Consider the following 24,649-nt stretch of genomic DNA (forward strand, 5'->3'; position numbering starts at 1 on the left):
AAATCCCTCCACATCATTGGTTTAGAACAGTCTGAAAACCTGATGTCAGTCTTTCTTATCTGAGGACTTTTTATTTCAGCCTTGCAGAAGAATATAAGCAATTCGTTTGGCCAGGCTAATGAAGGGGAGCAGTGAAAATCCCGAGGAGCCGATAACTCTGAAGAGCAGGTAATCCAAAATTAATTTCTCTTTGAAATAAATTCTTATACAAATGCATATTTACAAACTTCCCTTCTTAATTAGGTTTGCCTCATATTAAAATGTTTGCATTCCCTGAGACATAGTGACATATGGCAACAGGAAAGATGGTGCCTCCAAATCATCCTGGGAGAAAGAATCCACCCATAGCCATTGGAGAGTTAGGTACAGATTCACCTACTCAGCCCTTCTGCACACATTGTGGTGTTTTCTGGTTGTGAGGGGAGTTCAGTTAGAAGACTTTTTGTCTCTCTGCCCAGTATAAGTTGAAACAGTATTCTTTCTCGTTTCTCCCTCCCTGAAGTAATTGTCCTTAACATTTGGAGTTTCTAAGTCTTTGTTTAGCAGATGTGCTTTAGAACTGAGCTTCCTCATTCGAAAAATAAGGGAATTTTTACTAGATGATCCTTAAGGTCTGTTCTGGCTCTGAATCCTCTGACTTCAGTCTTCTCCTTTATACTTGCCAATTTGCCATAAATACTACTGACTCGCCAACAGGTGTATGAAAACCAAGTACTTTCAGTGGCATACCTGGTATAGAATTTTCTCTTGTAGTGTCTCACTGTACTCCTTGTATGATAACTGGATATTCATGGCTTTGACTCCTGAGCCCTCTGATAGTGGGACGATAGCATCTCCTATACCTTGGGCACATGGGCAAGGAATTATGATTGGTGTAGGTACTCTAATGCTTTCAAGGCTAGAGCAATACTTCACACGTAGTAGGGATTTAGTGAAGTATTTAGAGAATGAATAGATGAATGCAACTGTATCTCTGGGGTGCAAGCAGAATGTAAGTATATATATTATATTTACCCGGGATAATTGATTCCAAAGTTAAATAAAGGAGATTTTAAAATTATATACTGTTTTTAATTAAAAAAATAAAATTTTGAAGAAAATTACACCGTGTCAAATTTTTTGAAGAGAGCACCGGACTTGGCATCAGAAAACCTAGATTTGAGCCCTAACTCTTGCTACTTACTGCCTGTGTGGCCTTTGGTAAGTCATTTGACTTACCTGATCTCATTCAGTTACTTCACCTGGAAAATGGAGAGAATAATATTTGCACTACCCACCTTAAAGGATTGTTATGATGAAAATGAGGAAACATGGTAGAATGGATAGAGATCTAGCCTGGGTTCAAGTTCTACCACTGACATGTACTGACTGTGTGACTCTGGGCTTAACATTTCCAGTGGAGCTGTGATCATAAGTGTGAGTTTCCCTTTATGAATACTGATTTCAAACCATCCAAACCTTCTTATCATATATGAGTCATGTTCATGTCTTTCCATGAATCCTTTATAAAAGTTTGATAACCTTAATGGTTATCATATCCAGCCCATATTCTGATCCCCAGCTAACATACCAAATACGTGATCATCTGGCCTCTGCTTGAAGGCCTTAGAGATGGGGGGAGCCGAACACCTCTTGAGTACAGCCCATGCCACTTCTGGATAAGGATAGGGGTTCACTGTACAGGGAACTCCCTGGTTTAGAAACTTTTATCAATGCAGGTTGGTATCTTCTCTGCAATTTTAGTTTTATCAGTGTTAAATAACTTGCCCAGGGTCCCATAGCTGGCATGGATCAAAGGTGGGATTTAAATCCAGTTCATTGTTTCCAAGGTTGATGCTTTATCTGCTATGGCATGCTGCCATTATTCCACTCTTGGTTAGTTCTAATTGTTAGAAACTTTTTCCTAACATCAAGCCTAAATTTGCCTCCTTGCAGCTTCTACTTATTTTTTCCTGGTTCAGTTTCTAGAGTCAGATTAAAACACATCTAATCCCACTTGTATCCTTACCCTAGTTCCATCCTTCTAATCCTTCCCCAATTCTCATGTGACCATGTAGTTGCCCTTCAGCATCCTGGCTGCTCTCCTCTGGACACTCTCCAGCTCATCGTTGTCTTTCTTAAAATACGACACCCAGAACTTAATGCAATACTCCAGAAGAAATCTGACAAGGGGAGAGGATGGCGAGAATATCACCTTATTTCTGGAAGCTGTCCCTTTCTTAATTCAGTCCACTAAAACTCCTAGACAGTTTTCAGATCAATTGCTTTCTGTCCATGCCACCATCATCTTGTACTTGTGAGAATGGGTTTTTGTGTCCAAGTATTAAACTTTACATTTATCTTCTTTGAATTTCATTTTATTAGGTTTAGTACAGCACTATAGACTGTCACCATCTTTTTAGCTCCTATCATCCAGTGGATTACTTCTCCCTCTCAGCTTTATGTCACCTTCAGATTGGATGAGTATATATCTTTTATGTCCTTATCCCAATCCTCTGATAAAAATTACAAACAGCAGGACGGCTAGGTGGCGCCGTGGATAGGGCACCGGCCCTGAAATCAGGAGGACCTGAGTTCAAATCTGGCCTCAGACCAACCACTTGACACTTACTAGCAAGTCAATTAACCCCAATTGCCTAAAAATAAAAAAAAAAATTCCAAACAGCACAAAGCTAAAAGCAGATCCTTTGGGTGCTCCAATGAATACCTTCTGCCATGGTGACATTGAACCCAGGTTGTCTGCTTTTTGAGTCTAGCCGTCCAGCCAGTTCTGAGCATCCTGTCCATATCTCTCCATCTTCTCAATGATGTAATTTATCAAGATCTTTGCTAAAAATCTAGGTAAACTATATCTACAGTATTTCTCTCATTTTGCCATTTGATAATGCTATTTTAAAAAATGAAATAAGGTTAGTATAACAGTTCTTGTCCTTTGTGTGAAGTCTTGCTGGCTCTCTCTAATCCCCATTTCCCTTCCTAGCTGTTCACCAACCATCTCTTTAAAATAGGCCTGTTATAAAATGTTCCTAGGAATCAAAGGCAAGCTCACCAAGCTATTGTTTTCAGACTCTATCTTCCATTTTTTTGAGACCTGGGATATTTGCCCTTACCTGGTACTTCACCCATTTCCCCCAGTCTTTCAAATAATACTGACAGTATGAGAATACGTAATTCATCTGGGCACCAGTTAACCTGAATTCATTGAGGTCAGGAAGGTGCTTTACTGTGTACCCAACTCCCCTAAAGCCATTTTTGTCCACTCATTTCCTGGATTAAAATAATTCTCCTTAGCAGGGAACAGAAATAAAATACGATTTGAGAAGCTTTGCCTTCTCTCTGGTGTCCATTATATCATTGTTCTGTTATTCCCAAGCAAAGATCCTCTCCATCCTTTGATCTTTCTTTTTCTCCTAATATGTCTTTAAAACACACACACACATACACACAAACACATGCTCGCACACATGCGCACACACACACACACACCTCTTACTCACCATTTTTGTTGTCCCTAGTTTCCCTCAGCAGTTCATTCTGACATTCATCCTATGTTTATTACCTGGCCCTCCTTTCATCTTCTGTACATTTCTTTTTGAAATCAGCATTGGTTAGTGAGTTCCCTGCATATCCACATAGGTCTCTTCAGATAAAGCCCATTTTCCCTCCTCATTGGAATTGTTTCCCTTTGTGTCTTTAGGATTTCATTTATGAGGATTTCCCATTTTTCCTGGGCTGACTTCACTGGTAGCATTTTAGTTGATAAGACCCTACCTATCCTTCCCAAGTCCTTGGGTTTCCTGAAGTCTTGCTGGAATGAATGAAAAAGGGATTAGTAAGCCCTTAACATGTGCAGTCACTATGGTAAGTGCTGGAGATATGAATAGAAAAAGTAAGACAGTCCCTGGGCTCCAGGAGATCACACTCTAATTGAAGAAACTACACATATAAAAGGGCAGCTAAGTGGCACAGTGCACAGAACACCAGGCCTGGAGTCTGGAAGACATCTTCCTGAGTTCAAATCTGGCCTTAGACACTTACTAGCTGTGTGATCCTGGGCAAGTCACTTCACCCTGTTTGCCTCTGTTTCATGATCTGCCGGAAAAGGAAATGGCAAGCCACTCCAGTATCTTTGCCAAGAAAATTCCAAATGGGATCATGTAGAGTCAGATGCAGCTGAAAATGACTGAATGGCAACAACACACATGTAAGAGAGTTCAGCAGATGGTGAAGCCCAGGAGTGCTTAGCATGCTTCAGCATGTCAGATGGAAGTACCTGGGAGTCTGGAGAGAGTAACAGCAGGTCAGGTGAGAAAGCCCAGAGAAGCTTAGGATGCAGTGGCAGGGCAGATGATAAAGCCTGGTAGTCAGAAGGATTATGGTCAGTGAGTCTTCCCTCATCTTAGCATTCTGAACTGTCATGTTGTACTTCCTGCTTTGAAGGGGTTGGGGTGTCTTCCAGCTTAAAGGAGGGGCAAAGGTACCTCCCTAGCTTTAACTTTCCCCACATGGAGCCCCTGGAATTTCCTCTTCTATCCCAAAATTTAGGAGAGAGTGGTTATCTCTATAAAGTTCTCTTCATTTATTTCTACCTTAGCAACCAGTTCTTCTCTGTTAATAAGAATCAGATTCAGAATAGAATTTATTTTTGTTGGTTCTTCCACCTTTTGATAAGTCAGGGAGTTATTAGCTGCTCTGATTATGAGCTCCAGAAGATGTCTCCAGTTACTACTATCTCATGCTTCTTACTAGGTTTGTAATCCTGTTTCCCAAACTTCTTACCTCAGTAGTCAGTAGTCAATAAACATTTATTAAGTTCCTACTATGTGCCAGGCATTGCTAATCTCTGAGGATATAAAGAAGAAAAAGAAAGACAGTACCTGCCCACCCAAGGAGCTACAATTAATAGGGAAATACAATACACAAAAAGAAACCAAATATAGGCTGGAGCTATCTGGTTTGGGGGCATGATGTTAGTGGAGTTGAAACTGAGCAGACCAGCTTATGGTAAATGAAGTTAGCTGGAAAAGTCTGTAAAGGAAAGTCTTGAGAGTCCATTGCTCTGCCTTCCAGCCCTCTAGTCAGAGAGGAGAGGTACTGAGGGTGCTGAGGAAGTGTTGGTTATAGCATCAAAACTGGATGACCTCCAAGATGAAGAGATTTCAAGTGAAGAGCTTATCCTGGAGGAGGCATGACGTTCAGCAGAACAGCTTATGGTAAATCTATTTCTTGTATCTGTTAGGGTGGTCTGTGGCATATTTAAATGACAAGATCACTTCTGTTTCTCTCTTTTGACCTTCACCCAAAAGCCATCCACTATGTTTGCCTTCTCTGCCCCCTGGATTTCCTCAGATTCTTTGCTAATATATAATGCTACTCCACACTTTACCTTTTTAACTGGCCTCTTTATTTTGAATAAGGTATTTAGAGCTATATTCCAGTCATGACTTTCATACTGCCTAATATCAATGATACCTGAGGTCAAATTCTCCTCTTTGCTTTGTAACCTGCAGTTTCTTGATGCCTAAACTTAGGGCAGTTGTGTATAGACATTTAAGGTTAGGGATTTTCCTGTTGGTTTCTTTTTTGTGGACTCCGTGTATACTCCTTGGTTCCTAAACTGCCATTCTCCTTCCCCCTTCTTTTTAATCTAAAGCCCTTTCAAGTAGACTCGAAAGACTCAAGGAAAGTAGATTTTCTGGTCACAAACCTTTCATTCTTATATCTTAAGTCATGGTCCAAAAGTCCAAATCACATTCTGAACTAGTTATTCACTTCCCAAATCTATCTTTCTCTTCTCTTTACCTCACCTTCAGTGGGCCATGGCCATGCCCTTATGGTCTTCAGATTCTTGACAAAGATTTTATAATATTTGGCAATACTTTTTAGGTTTCTTCTGGCAATATTGTTTATGCCCACTTCAATCATCAAAAGTGAGTAGTCAGACCCAGGGAAAATGAGCGTGATCTTTCAGGAGAGGAGATGGATATTCAACAAAATAGGGGACTTCCAAACCTTCCTGATAAAAAGACCAGAGCTCAATGGATCTTCAAATACAAGACTCAAGAGAGACACGAAAAAGTAAACAGGACAGAAAGAAGCAACATGTTATTAATAAGGGCAAACTGTTTACATCCCTACAAGGGAAGATGACACTTGCAACCCTTGAGCACTGTATTGTTATAACACTGTGTTAAAGGGGTACACATAAAGGGGGTATGTATAAGTTGACTTTGATGTAATGATAAAAAAAAATCTAATCAAGTGGGTTAAATGGATCCAAGTAAGTGGATTAATCTGATCTAACTAAGAAAATGTACTGAGAGAAAAGGAAAGGAGGAGGCAGACAAGGGTAAATTCCATTACAGGAAAAGGCACAAAGACCTATTATAGCAGAGGGAAAGAAGGAAGGGAGATGAACCTTGTTTGAACTTTACCCTCATCAGATTTGGCTCAAGAAGGGAATAATATAATCAGTTAGGCACTAATATTGATAGACTTAACCCTTCTCAGCAATACAAGGATCTAAGACATCTCCAAAGGCCTCATGATGGAAATTGCTTTCCATATCCATAGAAAGAACTATGGAGTTTGAATGCAGAGCAAAGCATACTATTTGCTATATTTTTTTCTTTCTGTTGTGTTTTGTTTCCTTTTTCTGGTGGTTCCTCCTATTGGTTCTAATTCTTACTTACATCACTAATGTGAAAATATGTTTTAATAGGAATGTATATGTATAGCCTATATCATATTGCACACTGTCTTGAGGAAAGTAGGTGGGGAGGTAGGGGGGAGAAAAATTTGCAACTCAAAAGCTTATGGAAGTGATTGTTGATAAATCAAAATAAATTAATTTTTAAAAAAGGTTTAAAAAGTGGGTAGTTAGGGCAGCTAGGAGGTACAGTGGATAGAGCACTAACCCTGGAGTCAAGAGGACCTGAATTCAAATCTGGCCTCAGACACTTACTAGCAGTGTGACCCTGGGCAAGTCACTTAACCCCATTGCTTACCCCACCCCCCAAAAATGTGGATAGTTGTCATTCATTTTTAGCTTTGAGAGCTTTTATATCTTGGATACATTCCCCTGGAAGACAGCAGGCTTATCTGTTGCCAAATATCTGCCTCAGTATACCTACTACTACTACTACTACTACTACTACTACTACTACTACTACTACTACTACTACTACTACTACTTTCTTCTTTCTCTGACCTTTACTGGATGACCTCTCAGCTGATAGCTTTTGTGGCCCGACTGTATCATACTTTGAAGGACAAACAATTTCATTATCTTTAGGGCATCAAACTAACTCTTCTTACTAGCTTCACACCTGTTTATAACTTCTAAATATACAGCTTCTCTTTTCCTTCTCTTTCTCTTCTGTACAACACTCTTCTATGTTCCCACTTCTTGACAGGGGTCAAGTCTATCCTTTCCCTCAAGTCTTTTTTCTTCCCCCCTCCCTTACCCTGCCCCCACTGAAGCTTCACTTCTGTTTCCTTTAGGAAGCTTGTTGTCCCAGTAGCTGGGAGTGGGGAGAGGCACCTTAGAACTTTTTAAAATTATTTGTAGATATTCACACCTCAACCCTAAGTATCTGGATGAAAAATTATGTAGAGGGTTTACCACTTCTTAATAGCCTAATAATCCCACCCACCCTACTTATTTTCAACCATTCCACAGACACACCCCTTCTTTTCCACTTTGCACCAAGCATATCTGTTTGGCCAGTTTTGCCCCACTTATCCATCCTTCTGTCTATTGTGTTTAGCCTTCCAGTTCTTCCACTTACCTTTTCTTATTTATCCAGCATTGTCTTGCCAGCCACCTTCTGCTTTTCCTTCATTAGTCTTTCTCCACGTTATTACTCCTTAATCATCCTTGGATCTCTTATGTCTTTCGTTTTCCTTGAGTCTGTTCTGTCTTCTTTCACAGAACCCACAAATAGAATCTGAACCAGTATCTGAACCTAGAGGATGTTCTCCTTCAAAGTCTCCTTTTTATATTTTGAAGCTGTCCAAATTTCCCCTACCACATTCAGCTTTTGGCCTTCTTCACTAATCCAAATCTCTCTACATTCTTCCTTGTATTATTATAGTTTTGTGCGCATATATAATCCTTTCTACAGGGAGTTACCCAATTTCATATTTATATCCCCTGTATCTTCTACAGAGCCTCCATTCTGCTAAGTGTGTTTAATTGAATTGCTTATTTGTTGAGTTAAACTGAAGTCAGGCAACGTGGGTTCTACATATGGCTTTTCCACTAATTCACTGCCAGATTGTGGAGGGCCTTGGAAGCCAGGCAAAGGATGTTGGTTGGCAACAGGAAGCCTCTGAAGATTTTTTGAGCCTATGTAGTGACATGACCAAAATCTAGGACCAATCAGTGCAAAGTCTAGGGATAGTTACAAAGGAACTTTGTAACAATTAGAGCTGTCCAGTAATGGAATATGTTGCATTATAAGGTAGTGAGTTTCCCATCATGGGCAGTGAATGAACTTCAGTCAGAGATATTATAGGGAAGATGCTGACATCAGGTTGGAGGTTTTCAGTCTTAAAATGCTATGAATCTAAGTAGGAAAGCACGCAAAATATCTGACAGAGTGAGGTGGGATTTCTAATCAGGGAAAGCTCTGTAAAGGAGGAGAGTTTTGAGTTAGTTGTGCAAGGAGGCCATGAACTAGAGCAGAGGAAGTAGAATGAGTTTAAAAAACACATTTTCTTCTCCAGAATCTCCATTCTGTTTCATAGAAGAAAGGGAGGCTTCTTGGCCTGGTAGGAGCAGTTGGAGGTCACCTAGTCCATTCCCCAGTCTGTTTGTTTGTTTTTTGGTGAGGCAGTTAGGGTTAAGTGGCTTGCCCAGAGTCACACAGATAGTGAGTATCATGTGTCTGAGGCTGGATTTGAACTCGGGTCCTCCTGATGCCAGGGCCACTGCTCTATCCCCTGCACCACCTGCTTGCCCCTTGAGTAGTTCTCAGTTCACCCCAAAGACAACAGTCAGACCTCTCCTGTCTCTAAGGGTATTGCTGCTGACCTTCAAATTGTGAAGGAAGGTCTGGAGGGGAGAGAGATTCAGTCTAGGCTTCTGCTCAGGAGTAGTACCCAGTGGGTGACTGGGTGTGAGGCTTCTAGCAAAAAGATTTTATGACTCCTCTTACAGAGAGGGAGACTGAGGCCCAAAGAGGTTAAGTGAATTACCTAAGGTCACACAGATAGTTAACTATTAGTATTAAAATGCAGATCCCCTGACTCCACATCTGTCTACCATATCACTGTTTCTCCAGTACTGCAGGTTATTAACTCAAGTGATAAATAGGTTCAATTCTAGATTAAGGCTATCAGCTACTACAGACATAAAAGGCTAAGTGAAGTTTTTAACACTCTCAGCCCATTTGGTTGTTCCTGTAACAGGTTTTGTATAATTTTTCTTTAAAATTTGGATTAAAGTAAAGTTTGCACTGTTTTAAAAATTGGAAGAGAACCAGATCCAATAAGTTTCACAGATGTGCTAGGGAAGAATTTTTAACCAAATAAGGAATAGAGGTAATCACAAAAGATAATTGATTTCAGTTACAAGCATTTGCAGTAATAAAATCAGTGTGACTAGGATGTGAAGGGAAGCTGTTTACTGGGGAGAATAATCCTATCAGGTATCTCTGATAAGGGTCTGATGCCCAAAATGTGTAGAGAACTAAAACAAATACTGCATGGAAGCAAGAGCTTTTCGCTAGTGCTTACGTGGTCAGAGAATTTGAACAGTTCTTTAAAAAAAGAACTGCAAATAATTAACAATCATGAAAGACTGGTCCAAATCACTTAATAATAAGAAATGAGCATCAAAACTCTGAGCTTTCATCTTACACCCGGAAAAGTGGCAAAGACAACAAAAAAGAGGTGTGATCAGTGTCAGACCAAGGAGAATCAGACACATTGATAACACTGTTGATGGAGCTGTGAATTGGTCCCACTGTTAAGGAAAGCAATTTGGAATTAATGCTAAGAAAGTTACTAAAATGTCCCATCCTTTTACCCAGAGACTTCATTGCTAATCATATACCTCAGAAGAGTAAGTGATAGAAATAAAGGCCTCATACATACCAAAATATTCCCAGCGGCACTTTTGTGATAGGAAAGAACTGGAAACAAAAGAGATACCCATAGATTAGGGAATGGCTAAACAAATTGTGGCATATGAAAGTAATGGAATACTAAAATATCATTAGAAATTATGACTACAAAAAGTTCATAGAGAGTTGGGAAATATCATTTAAACTGATGCAAAAGGAAGTAAGCATGACTCAGGAAGATAATTTATGTAATGACTACAATGAAAATGGAAAGAACCAAGACTTAAGGATGTGTTAATTACAATTAGCAAGCTTATGCCTTACGAAGAGATGAGAAAATGCATCTCCCTACCTTGGTTGGAGAAGTGCGGGACTGTGAGTATGGAACATTGTATATACTTGTCAGACTCAGCTGATGTGCTGGTTAATTTTGCTGAACTGTTCTTTTTCTCTTTTTTCTTTATTCTTTGGTAAAAGACAACTCAGATCAGCCTGGAGTTCAGGTTTGAGATTGGAATAAAATGAGAAACTCTTAGATCATTTGAGAGTTAACAAAAGGAAGTTTATTTAGTCAGAGAAGGAAAAGGATCTTCAACAAGGAAAGAGCTTTGGTTCAGGTAGGTACAGTCACCTCCATCTCCATACAAAAAGAGCTTCTGATCATCAGGATATAGTTAGCATACTGTGATGGCCCCAATGGCAGTGGGACATCCACCAAAGCTGAGGGACACTGGTCTCTTTTATGCTTAAACCTGCATAGGTCCTAGAACCTTTGCCTGGGCATGATTACAATATCTTTGAAGGAAAAGTTAGCCTAGAGTTCCCAGCTAGAGCCTTAAGAAGCCCACAACCCACGGCTCTGGGAAGTATGGTTCCTGCTCTACAAGGGATGGCCCTCTGGGTGGTGAGGGATGTATTTGAAAATAAAGGTGATATAAAAACAAGTCATCGGTTTTTTAAAAAGGGGAAAAATTGTTCAAGCTGAATAAATCTTTGAAGGAAATTGAAAAGTTGCTTCTCAACCCTAGGGGACAAAAGTAAGGCTTCCATTATACGCTTGTTCTATCCCCTCACTAAAGGCTCAGGGGCATCAGAAACCAGGAGGGGATGGAGACAAGGAAGGTGCTCATAGTATCCATATTATACCTGTCAAGAATCCTTATATTTTTTGATTGTTTTGTTTTTGGAGGAAATCAGGGTTAAGTGACTTGCACAGGGTCACACAGCTAGTAAGTGACTGAGGCCAGATTTGAACTCAGGTCTTCTTGATTCCAAGCCCAATGCTCTATGCATTGTACCACCTAGCTGAATCCTTATATTCGAGACTGTTCAGTTGCCACCTACATCTACACCTACGGTACTCCATGAAGCCAAGCTGCTCCTCCTTATCAAATTACTACATATAGAATGTTCTCTTATCTGAATATTCATTATTGAGTTCCCATAGTTGCATTTTGTATTGGTACAGACTGATGATTCATTTTCTGGGCTATTGATTTTTAAAAATATTTTTATTTATGCCTTTTGTTTTTACATAATAGTCATTTTAACACAACTCTTCTCCCATGGGGCAAAGGAAAAATTAAACAAAAACATCCAATACAGAAATTCTGGTGACGTATGCAATATTCTGTCTGCCTCTTTGCTTAAAGGAAGAAGGTACATTTCATTATCCCTTTGTTGGGACCTTATTTGGTTTTTCCCCTACTTGCATGTTTAACAATTTGTTTATGAATCTTTTGCTTTACATTGGAGTCATTTATTGTGAATATCATTATCTTTGTTCTGCTTTTTTCAGTCTGCATCAGCTCTTAACAAATCTAATCACTGACTGTTCTCTGAATTCTTTATAGCTATCATTTCTTATTATCCAACAATATTTTGGTATATTATAACACAGATTTTTTTTAGCCATGCCCCAGTCCATGGATACTCACTTTATTTCAAGTTCTTTGATATCAAAAAAAGTACCATTGTGAATAAATATTTTGGCATGTATTAGACTTCTGTTTCTGTCTTTGACTTCCTTGGGCTATATGTCCCATATGGGACAATGGGTATGAATGACTTTTAAAAAAAGTCACTTTTCTTGATTAATTTCAGTTGCAGATGTTATGATAGTACAGGCTGGTCAAGCTTCATTTTACTACTTAAAAACAACAAATATACATCTGAAAAAGGATTTTAAAAATTAAATCTAGCTTGGTTAGGCTACCATCAACTCCATCAATGCAACTTTTACCACTTTCATTATCTTTCCCATTCAGACCTGTGCTTCCATTAGTATAGGGAACTCCCATTAAGGAGATTCCCTCTATCAGTATGGATCCGCAAATGTCCAACTTAATAGTTTATTAAGAGAGTTACCTAGGGCTCTGACAGGTTATGTGGTGTCTCACTGTGTATCAGAAGTGGATTTTCTTTGCTACCAGCCAAACTCCTGCTCCATAAGGTTATGTAGGGAAATAAAAGTTTACATAAAGTGTAAATATTCACTAACGAAGTTACCACTTGTGAAGTTAGCCCCTACTCAAACATCTCTCAACTTAACACTTTCCTGTCTTCTTATATCATATAGTCTTCATTCCACCAACACTGGCCTCCTTGTTGTTCCATGCACAAGGCACTCTTATCTCTTGGCTCCTGGTTTTTTCCTAGGTGCCCTACATGTCTAGAATTCTCTTCATTTCTATCTGTTGGTTTCCCTGACTTCCTTTAAGTCAACTAAAATCCATCTTTCCCAACCTCTCTTAATCTTATTGCCTTCCCTTTTTAAATTATTTTGTATTTATCTTGCACATAGCCTTTTTGCATATATTTGTTTGCTTGTGGTATCCTATGTTAGATTGTCAGCTCCTTGAGGGCAGAGACTGTCTTTTGCTTCTTTCTGTATTCCTGACAGCGCAATGCCTGGCACATAGTAAGTGCTTAATAAATGTTTATTGACAGTCAACTGACAAAATACATCCCTAAATTCTTTAGGTCAGTCTCTAATAAGGAGAATTCCAGCCAAATTCCCTGAGGAGTGGATTGAGGGTGGATGGAGGGAAGGGGAGCCCTTTGGCCATAGAATTTTCCCTCCCTTCTCCCACCCTTCCCTCTCCATTCGGCTGGTAGAGGACCTTGTGTGCTTCAAAGGATCCTAAGGATTTTAGATTTCTGTTGGCAGTGTCTTCACTGGGAACCAGTCATGACCTTCTGCTGGAATCTCTACCAGATATTCAAATAACTTGGGTTCTAAACCATCCTTCTTGTTTATAGATGAGTCACAGGGCATGACTAAGTTTCCTCAGCCAATTTGAACACTTTGGGTCAATGTCACTCCATTTACTGCATATTTTTATTGGTAATTGTTTTTCTAGTATCTGGGCATCTTATCACTTCAGGTAGTGGGGCAACTTGCTTTATACTCAACCAACTCTACTTTTACATTTAGTTTGATTATTCGAGGTGAAGTCCTCAATAGGACCACATTTTCAGTATTTACTCTGAAAGATTTAGTTCCCCAGTTTTAACTGGATTCGCTTTAAGTGGTCTTTTCAGGTACCAGTGGTTCCCAGCTAAGAAGAACTTCTTGTATTCTATTTATTTGTGTGTATGTTGGAATTCCTAGCCGGTCCTCCAATAGAATGAAAGCTCCCTCAGGCCTGGGACTGTATTTTTGCCTGTTTGTATCCCACCCCCCAGCACCCAGCACAGCTCAGGTGCTTAATATTTGTTGTTTTGAATTGAAGGTATTTCAGACTGCATCCTAGTCAACGACTTCTCCTTAAAGAGGAGACAACTGAGGAAGGGGGTTAAGGGTAGGGGTGGGGGTGGTGGAATTGAACACAGTTGGAATTTAAACCCCGGTCCTCCAGGTTGAGCGCTCTTAACACACACCACCAGTGGCTTGTTACTGCCGGCTGCTGGGGAAGGTAGAAGTGGGGAGAAGGCCAGATGGGTGCTTTTTGATGGCCGAGAAGGGAAGAGGATAAGCGATTAGAGATCGTCTAGTCCAAAGGAGGAAACTGAGATCCAGAAATTTAAAGGCCTCCCTGAGTGGGGGGGGGGAATGGAGTGGGGGGGGTGCTGACGCTGAACTGCATCTCAGAGGGAAATGCACGCAATTGAGCAAGACGACCCCTAGGGCGAGTGTCGGTGACCACTAGATGACCTCGGGGGAAGTCGGGCAGCCCTTGCAGCCTCGGAGCTGTGCGCAGAGTGTGTGTGTGTGTGTGTGTGTGTGCGCGAAAAGTGTGTGACAGGAGTCACCTCACTCAGTGCTATGTCAGCTCAACTCCGGACTCTGGGTCCACGCCTGAGAAGTTGGAGAGGATGAGAGAGGGGTATGGGCAATTTCACTGGAGGCCCTACTTTCGCTCCATAGGGTTAAAGAAAGCAAAAGGAGATAACGGTGTCTCTAAAGTCTGCGCTCTGCCGACTCAACTCTGGCCTCCGAGTCTGGGGCTCCCCGGTCCACAAAACAAACTGGGAAGCTGGGCAAGGATGGCTCGGAGTCGGGCTGGGCGGTGAGGGGGGCACGTGTATGAGGGAAGTAGGAGTGGCCATGGAAACTGTTGTTGAGCGAGGAGAGCCTCAGGCGTAAGTGCCTTTGAAATTGTTACACACTTTCACTTCTCTCTTCCTACTTTGGTTTAAATGTTTGTCGGGTTCGCAGCTGGGCTCCTAGACTTTGTCGTCAGATGTGTCTCTTCGGGACTACGTTTATGGCCCTCCGTCTTTTGTCTCTCCACTTGGCTGGGTCAGTGGTAGGGGAGCCTGTAATGGACTGATGTGTCTGAGTCACCTGCTGTCAATCATTAATAAGACTTGCTTTTGTGGGGTACGCTTCGTCTTCCGTGGATGTTTGTAGTGCTCCCACACTACCTTCCAAATATGGAATTACAGGTCTCCATGTTTAGAACTGGAAAAGAGACTTTAAGTGGACCTCTAATCCAACCCTTATGTTTACAAATGAGCCCACCACCCAGAGAGGTTGTGACTTGACTGAGGTCCCACAAGTAGTAGTAAGTCTTGTGATTCCAGAGTCAGTGAGTTGATCACTGTTATATGCTGCCTGGATAATTTTCCCATTTCACAGAAAATAGTCTAATGTGGATCCAGGGACCTGGGTCCAGTGCCTGGTTCCAACTGCTCACTTAGCTGTGTGACTAAGTCTATCCACATGTATAAAGTAATCACTTCTAATTAAGAACAGTGAGAAACTTTTTCTGTTCTACCATGTATATGGAAGTGCTGGTTTTATTTTTTCATTATTTATTTATTTGTTTGTTTATTTATTGCTAAATTGAGTGTAAAAAAACTGCAAAGAATTAATGAGAAGACACTGTAACAGCTTCTTGGCTTTCCATTTTGAGGAAGTAGGGCTGCTAGGGAGAGCTTAACTCACTCCCATTTAACAAATGGGGGAATGAAGTTACAGAGAGGTTTGTCACCATCAAAGTAGATATCAAACCGAGATTCCTGTGCCCAAGTTTAGACAGCTAGCAAGTTTTTGGAGATCCTTCAAGTTCTGACCTCTATAAAAACAAAAAAACAGAAAAAAAAAACAACAAACCATACTTCCCAGTATTATGGTGAAGGATAGAGGTGTTTATTTATCCCTTTTAAAGGCCAAACCCAAGGGTGAAGCTCAAGTGTGTTAGCTATTTGTCATCAAGGTGGTATTAACTGAATGCTTCTCATTGCCATCTTCAGTCCTGTCTGACTCTTTGTTACCCCCATGGACCATACTGTCCATGAGATTTTCTTGGCAAAGATACTGGAGTGGTCTGCGCCATGTCCATTCATCATTGCTACTAGTGCTCAGTACCTTTGACCTCAACCTTCCCTGTGGTGCTAATAGGGAGACAAATACCCAGAATAAGATGAGTTCCCACCATGTCAAAGAATTAATGGATTTCATAGGATCACAGACATGGGACTGGAAGAGACTTCAGAGATCATCTCACCTCTCCCTCTTCCTTTTACAGCCGATGAAACTGAGCTATTAGAAGGACAGTAAATGACTTGTCCAAAGTCACCTAGGCTGTAAGTCACCCTCTCCAGGGAGATTTACAACTTGTTCAGAAGACAACTGAGGAAGAAGGAGGTTACTAGACTCTTGGGGCATGCCTGGGTATTATATTTATTTTGTATATTACATATATTAACTTCCAGATTATGTATAGGACATGTTTAACCCTTTTATTGTGTTTTTTTAAAGCTATAGCAATAGATTTAATAATATATTGCCCTGTTCACAAAGCTCTCTAAAGTGACTTCAATAAACCATAGATCAGGTATAGTACAAAGTGTTGAGGGGGTGAAGCTGGGTGGATGCCATATATAATATATATTATATATATCTACATATACATACGTATATATGTATGTGTGTGTGTATATATGTATATATGTGTGTGTATATGTGTGTGTGTGTGTATATATATATATATATATATATATATATATATATATATACACACACACACATACATAACTTGGGCAGGGCTTTTTTTCTTTTTTAATCACAGCTGCCCCTGTAAACATTAAACCTGCAATTAACTGAATGATGATCTGCCACCATAGTAACACCCCCTCCCCTTCACATGAAGCCATTCAGCACTAAGAGAAGCCAGTACCACCAGCCAAGCGTCTTCAGAGTTCTGTTTAAAGGTGAAATAAAATGGGAATCCAAGTGTCCCTCACTGTGTTGCTTTGCTTTACTTGTTTTTGCTCTTCTTGTCTCTCTTCTTTAGCCCGTCCATATTGGCTCTCAGCAAGTTAGAATAGGCCGTCTGGAATTTATTCACTTCTTTAGAGCTCACCATAGTGCTGATCTTCTTTTTCCCATCAGTAGCTCTTAACAAACATTTATTGTCTAAAGGCTCAAAGCCTAGCACAAACCCCTTCTGTGGAATGGGTTTAGTCCAACCATCATATTTCTTCAGGGTGATGAACATGCTCCCTGGCAACCAGCTCTTCTGGAAAAGCCTGGTCAGCTCTGTCAGGAACTGCTTGCTCTCCAGCAGCACCATCACAGCTTCTCCGCCCCCAGCTGCCCTCACCCAGGCGCAACCCTTTTATTGTTGTTAATTCGTTTCAGTTTTGTCCAACTCTTCATGACCCCCTTTGGGGTTTTCTTGGCAAAGATAGTGGACTGGTTTGCCATTTCCTTCTCCAGCGCATTTTACAGAGGAGGAAACTGAGGCAAACAGTGTTAAGTGACTTGCCCAGGGTCACACAGCTAGTAAGTGTCTGAGATCAAATTTGAATTCAGGTCTTCCTGATTCCAGGAGTGCTCTATCCATTTCACCACCTAGCTGCCCTCGTATTTAACCCTAGACTAGCACATATCTGGGACGTCTGCTGTCATTCAGTATATGCTGAAGGAAGATATTCATTTTAAAATCAGCCTGAGCAAAATATTCTTCAGTAAAAGTCTGGATTGTAGTGTTTGAAGCTAGAGATCATATCTCCTCCTGGCCCTGACTTTAAAACCAAGCCCCTTCTACTGCTGGCTCATCCTCAAACCTCCCTCAGAGCCTGGGGCCTCCCCACCCTAGGACAGCCTTCCACCCTCTCCGTATTCTGTCTACTGAATGTTTCATACTAGATGGCTGTAGTCATCTCAACTTCAGCACGTCCAGACTAGAACTCTATCTGTTCCCTCCAAACCCTTCCCTCTTCGGCATGACTGTTGCCAAGGGCACCCTGATTCTTCCAGTAGCCTAGGTTGACGACCTCAGTAGCATCCTTGACTCACCCTACATATACATTCAGTTGCCAAATTTTGACCTTTCTGTCTCTTATGTCTGTTTGTCATTTAAAGCTTTTCATAGTCTGGCCCTTCCTATGCTTTCAGTCTTCCTATAGATTACTCCCCTCTAGTCATTCTGGGGTCAGCTAGATGGCAGAGTGGATAACTGTAATGTAGGAGACAAAACATACATATACAAATATATACAGGAGACATACAACGTAGATACCCCCTTAGAAGGGAAGGCACTAATAGCTGGGGAAGGCTGAGACTGAGAAAGGCCTTCTAAAGGAGGTGACATTTAAGCTGAAGTTTGAAGCTAGGCATGGATTCGAAGAGGCAGAAGTGAGGAGGGAGTGCATTCCAGGCATGGGGTGCCCTGTGCAAAGGAATAAATGTTAGAAGATAGTCTATCACTGGTAAGGAACACTAATTAGTCTGCTGCAGGTGGACTATAGAACAACTATTTGTTGTTGTTTAGTCATTTTTTTCAGTTCTTTCCGACTCTTTGTGACCCCATTTTGGGTTTTCTTGGCAAAGATACTGGAGTGATTTGCCATTTCCTTGTCGAGCTCATTTTATACTTGGATATCTTGACAACTCAGTTTTAATTCCCTTCCAAGGTAAGTTTAAGAGCAACTATAAGTGCTTTGGGGGTTTTCTATCTATGGTCTCTTGCATCTTCTCCACTTTCCATTTAGTGAAATAAAGGCTGTCCTCCATCCAGTATGCAGTTATTATCTTAAGGGCTTGTACAGGAGCTGGATACCTACCCTTTCCAAAACCCAGACTCTTCCCCTCTTCTCATCTTCCCTATTATGGAGTATTGTACCATCTTCCTAGTCACCACTCTCCCTCGTCTCACATATCCTTTTTGTTTTCAAATCTTGTAGTTTTCTACCATCACTGCATATTTCCTGAATGTTCCCTTTTCTCCACTCAAACAGCTACCTTCTTATTTCGGAACTAAATCATCTTTTACCTCAGTGGCTCATTGTTTAGGTTTTGATGACCTAAAATGAATGTAAAGAACAATTATTTTCCTAGGTGGTGCAGTGGATAGAGCTGTGGTCCTGGAGTCAGGAGGACCAGAGTTCAAATATGACACTTGACACTTACTAGCTGTGTGACCCTGGGCAAGTCACTTAACCCCAATTGCCTCAGCAAAAAGCAAAAAACAACAACAAAAAACCCCCCCAAAAAAACACCAAGAACAATTATTTTCTATTCTGGGTCAGAAGCTTTGAGGGTCTTTCCAACCCAGATTGATACTTTTGTGACTGCAAATTAGGCCAACTTTTGTCTCAATTCTTACCCACCCCTTAGACATTGAATGGTCATTGCCTCAAACAAACTGAGACCTGGAAAAGACCTTAATTTAGAAAGCCCATGGTAACCCACTGCATCCTGGGACATGGCCACTCATCTTGACTTTGTCTTGCCACTGGACTTTGATGACTGTGGAGGAAAGAGTGAGGCTAACGACTAGTGCAGGTCTTCCTCACTTAAATCCAGTTTACTCTTAAGTCAAGACATCACTGGTCCTCTTCCTGAAGGAGGGGCAAACAGCAACCTCTTAACCTTCCCATTGGTCTCCCTCATCCAGTCTCTTCCCTGATCCATCATGCATTAGCTGCCTTGTTCATTTTCCTAATACATTGGTCTGCGCATGCTGCCCCCTTGCTCCAGTGTCTCTCTGTTACCCCCAGAACCAAATAGAAGTACCTCTGTTTGGCATTTGCAGCTCTTCATAATCAGCACCCTTCTTGATCTCCCAGGCTCCTGGAAGACATTTCATATTCTCTGTAATGCAACTACACTAGCATACTTGCGTGTTCCTCGAATAGGACGCACCATCTCTTGATTCTCTGCTTTGGTACTGCCTGCTTTTCCCTTGTTCCCCGCACTGCTTATGAATGTAATGCTATCATCTCTCCTCACTTCAACCTCATAGCTCCTCTGGCTTCATGTAAAGATTTATTTTATGTCCCGCCTTCTGCAGGAGACCTTTCTTTATCCCCCTACTTACTAGTGCCTTCTTCTCTGAGATTTCCTTCCATCTGTATGATTCTTGTATATATCTAATTATTTTCAGGGCTGCTAGGTGACACAGTAGATATGGGCCCGAAGTCAGGAAGACAACTTCCTGAGTTCAAATGTGGCTTCACACATTTACTAGCTGTGTGACCCTGGGCAGGTCACTTAACCTTGTTTGCCTCAGTTTCCTCATCTGTAAAATGTGCTGGAGAAGGAAATGCCAAACCACTCCAGTATCCAAGAAAACCCCAAATGGGGTCACAAAGAGTCAGACGTGATGGAAGCAACTGAACATGCAAAAATCTAATTATTTACATGTCGCCTGCCCAGGCTAGAATGAGCTTCTTGAGTGTAGGGACTGCTTTTGCCTTCCTTTGTATCCCCAGTACTTAGCACAGTGCCTGATACATAGTAGGCACTTAATAGAGCATTTCTTACTTACATGAACTGATGCTGAGTGAAGTGAGCAGAACCAGGAAAACATTGTACACAGTAACAGCAGCATTGAACAATGATCAACTATGATAGACTTGGCTCTTCTCAGCAATGCAATGATCTAAAACAATTCCAAGGGACTCATAATGGAAAAATACCATCCATATCCGGAGAAAGAACTATGGAGTCTGAATGCACATCAAAGCATACTATTTTCTCTTTGTCGTGGTTTTTCCCTTTGATTCTGATTCTTCTTTGACAATGTGACTGATGTGGAAATTTGTTTAATATGATTGTACATGTATAGCCTATATCAGATTGCATGCTGTCTTGGGGAGGAGGGAGAAGTTGGGGAGGGGGAAATTTAGAACTCAAAATCTTATAAAAGTGAATGTTGAAAATTTAAAATAAATTTTAAAATTGAGCTTTTCTTACTGACTCTTCCTACTACTGGCATTTGTAAAAACCTAGACATAATTATATTTGGGGTAAATGCTGTATTTTGGTTTAATGATCTAAAGAGATATTCATCTTTTGAGTTGGCTTTCGAGATCAGACTTAGTCTGTATTAGTGAGCAGGAAATGCCTGGGTCAGAGATTACTCTTGGACTTGTATTAACTCTATCAGAGGATTGTTTGGTGGAAAGCACATTATAAAAAGTTGTAGTTCCAGAATCTGTGATTTAATTGGTGTGCAGGTGAAGATCATTCTATGTTTCAGTAAATAGTCTTCATGAGTTTCTGTGGTTGGGGAAAAAAAATTCATTGCTGATTGGCCAAACTTCTGATGATTAGAAGTCTGCTCATTTTGGAGTTGATGAAACTGAAGCCTAGAGACATGAAATGATTTGCTGAATGCCATAATTAATAAGTAGCAGAGACAAGATTTGAACCCAGATCTTCTGACTTCAAATTCAGTGTTCTTTCCATTACACCAGTTTGCTCCCATACTTTGCTCCCTTAATAAGTGATGTGTTGAACAGCTAGCATAGTAAATCATGGGGCAGCTATGTGGTACAGTGATAGGGGGTTGGGCCTGGAGTCAGGAAAATTCATCTTGAGATTCAAATTCCTGGATTCCTGGATCAATTCCTGGATTCAAATCCAGCCTCACACACTTACTAGCTATGTGACCCTGGGCAAGTCACTTAACCCTGTTTGCCTCAGTTTCCTCATCTATAAAATGAGCTGGAGAAGAAGTGGCAAACCATTCCAATATCTTTGCCAAGAAAACCCCAAATGGGGTCATGATGAGTTGGACATGATTGAAAAATGACTGAACACACATAGTAATCTACTACTTCTTCCATCCTGTCTCTACCTGCCAATGAATTTCCAAGCCAAAAAGGAAGTAACTTTAGAATTCTTTGATAATTTAGTGAATCCATAAACTTGTGTATGGGCACTCCTTCAACCAGTGTAAATCACAAATCCTTCCATGCCTTTTTGCCCACCATTTTTGTCTACATCTTCCAATGAATCTTCCAAAGACAATCTACCTGATGTTTTAGAAGGCTTCCTCTGGGTCCTGTTAGTATTTTGTGGTTAGCAGTGAAGTGCTCGTTGCCCATATGTTATCCCCAACTCTCCCTTCCACATCTGATTTAATGAATATCCTTGATGGTTTTTTAACACCCCTTGTTTCAAGTAATTCATTTTAGTCATGCTTTACAGCCTACTTACACCCGCCATCCAGGCCCGTTGGGTGACCTTCAATTCCCATTCTTCTGAAATGTTGGTATTCCAGGATTCCCAGTCACATACCACTGAGAGAATATTGTTGTCTAAAAGGTATTTTCTTTTTGTTTTCATGAAAAGTTTGGGATCATTTAAAGCATCTTATCACTTCTTAAATGCCTGATGCCCTCTTCCATTCTGGACCTGGCTCATTTTCTAGTTGCAATGCTTATCCAAGGTATAATAGAATCTTGAGTTAGAAGGGACCTCAGAGATCATCTACTCTGATGTGTCCTCCTCATTTTGCAGACGACACTGAGAAGCATAGAGGTTGTAACTTAGCCAAGGTTGCACAGTTAGTGTCAAGCCAGCATTCAAGACCAGTTCTTTTGACTGAAAATCCAAGGTTCTTTCAATTATGTTGCGGAGTAACTGAATGGACTACCAACTCAACTATGCCTTACTAAGAGCCATATTAGCTTTTTAGCCTCTTTGATTTTCTGGTATGACTATGGATCTCATTGAGGGAGCCCTGTGAAATCCCAAGGCTTGATGTAATAATTCAATGATGTCCTGGAACAAGAATATCTAGAAACCCATCAAAGGGGCACCCTTCTATTCAGGGTACATGTTAAGCATTCTTTGTGACAGTAGTGAGCAACTTAGGTGTTAGGTTTGCCTTTATTATCCCAGGCTTAATAGTAATACTCAGCGGATTATACAACAAAGTTTGGTCTTTGGTCTTTAATCTTGACATATACATAGGAGATAACCATATTTTAGGACAGTCTTTAAGCCTGAGTTTTTCAGGGCCAAATGTTATTTTGTAATAATTGCAGTGGAATTTTCACATAGTAAGATGTCCTATTTTCAACAACTGTTATTCATTTGTGTGACTGTAAATATGGTATCATGCTATAGAAAACCAACCAAATCTTGCCCATTCATTTTTTATGCTTTCATCAAGAATATCCTTAATGCATGCCTAGACCCTTCTCACAAAGATGAGAAAGTAGGCATTATGGATTGATTAATAGCTGCTTCTCTCTCTCTCTCTCTCTCTCTCTCTCTCTCTCTCTCTCTCTCTCTCTCTCTCTCCTCCCTTCCTTCTCTTCTTCCAAAGTACCATCTATTTATTGTCTTTTCCACTCTTCTGGAATCTTCTATCTCTTCAGAAAAAAATTGAAAATCAATTTCTGAGTGCTTTTAAAATTGTGTCACCTTCAGCATAGGATTTCTTTTGGATATATTTAGCCAAGTCCAACCACTCGTTTCAGCTTCATCTTCTTCAGCGCCATTGGAGTGTCCAAATGTGGTCATTCCACTACCATTGCTAATGAGAATATATCACTATCAAAATGACATCAGGTCTATTCCATTCCATACCTATTTTCTTCCTTCTTTCCACTTTTGTCTTAAACTGGTTTTGGAAAATTCAGGCTTAGTTGCTTTTCACAACTAAGTTCTCTACGGTTGTATTTTCCTTTCATCTGCTTTTTCAAGGCCATTCTGTTTATAATTTCTCATCCTGCCCTGTAATGTTTTGTAAATGAGCTTTTGCTCTAAACTGAGACTGTCCTTTGTTGCCCTATCTCTCTGCTTAACGAGGAGGTAAGGGTTTACAGGCTGCAGTGGTTCCTAAGCTCTTTTGGGCTCTCTTTTTTTCCTTTCAATTTTCCTTTTTTCCTCAGAGTTTTGATTTTTTACATAGATTTTTATTACTATCTTTTGTTTTTATGTATCCTAGATTTTTCCAGGTATATTTCTCTCTCCCTCCTACCCAGAGAGCCATCCTTTATAACAAAAATAAATAAATAAAATTAAAGCGCAAAAGGAAGAGGAAAAAAAAATCAGCAAAACCAGTTGTATTGAAAATTATATGCAGGGTTCCACCCAATGTTCCCCATCTCTGCCAAGGAGCAAGGAGATGTGCCTTATATCTCTTTTTTGGGGACAAGCTTGTTTTTCGTAATTTTACAACATTAATCCTTAGTTGTTTTCTGGATCTTTCCATTTACACTGTTGTATTCACGGTATATATTACTTTCCTGGCTCTGCCTACTTCACTTTACATTAATTCATCATGTAAGTCTTCCCATGCTTCTCTGTATTCATCATATTTGTCATTTCTTATAGCATCGTAATATTCCATTCCCTTCGTCTGCCACAATTTGTTTAGTCATTCTCCAACTGATAGGTATTTACTTTGCTTTTTTTCAAGTGTTGCTATAAATATTTTGGTGTATATAGAGCCTTTCTTTTCATCAGTGACATCCTTGGGTGTGCCTCGCTGTGAAATCTCTTGGTCAAAGAGTATGTACATTTTAACCACTTTATTTACATAATTACAAATTGCTGTCCGAAATGGTTATACTAATTCACAGTTCCAATGTTACACCAGTGTGTCTGTCTGTCCACACCCCTCTAAAATTGGCTATTCCCATTTTTAGTCATATTTGCCAACTGTCTGCACATGAGACAAAACTTTAGGGTTATTTCCAATTTGCATTTCTCCTATTATTAGTAATTTGGAGAGATCTTTCATAAAACTTAGTTGTTTGGAAATCTTTTGATAACCATTTGTCCATATCCTTTGACCACCTGTCTGCTGGGGAATGGCTTTTGGTCTTATATATTTCTGTTATCTATTTCTCTTGGGTACAAAAGCAAAGATATTTCATAGTCA

The sequence above is a fragment of the Phascolarctos cinereus genome, unplaced genomic scaffold (genome assembly GCF_003287225.1).
Source record: "Phascolarctos cinereus isolate Bilbo 61053 unplaced genomic scaffold, phaCin_HiC Scaffold_5;HRSCAF=322, whole genome shotgun sequence".
Lineage (NCBI taxonomy): Eukaryota > Metazoa > Chordata > Mammalia > Diprotodontia > Phascolarctidae > Phascolarctos > Phascolarctos cinereus.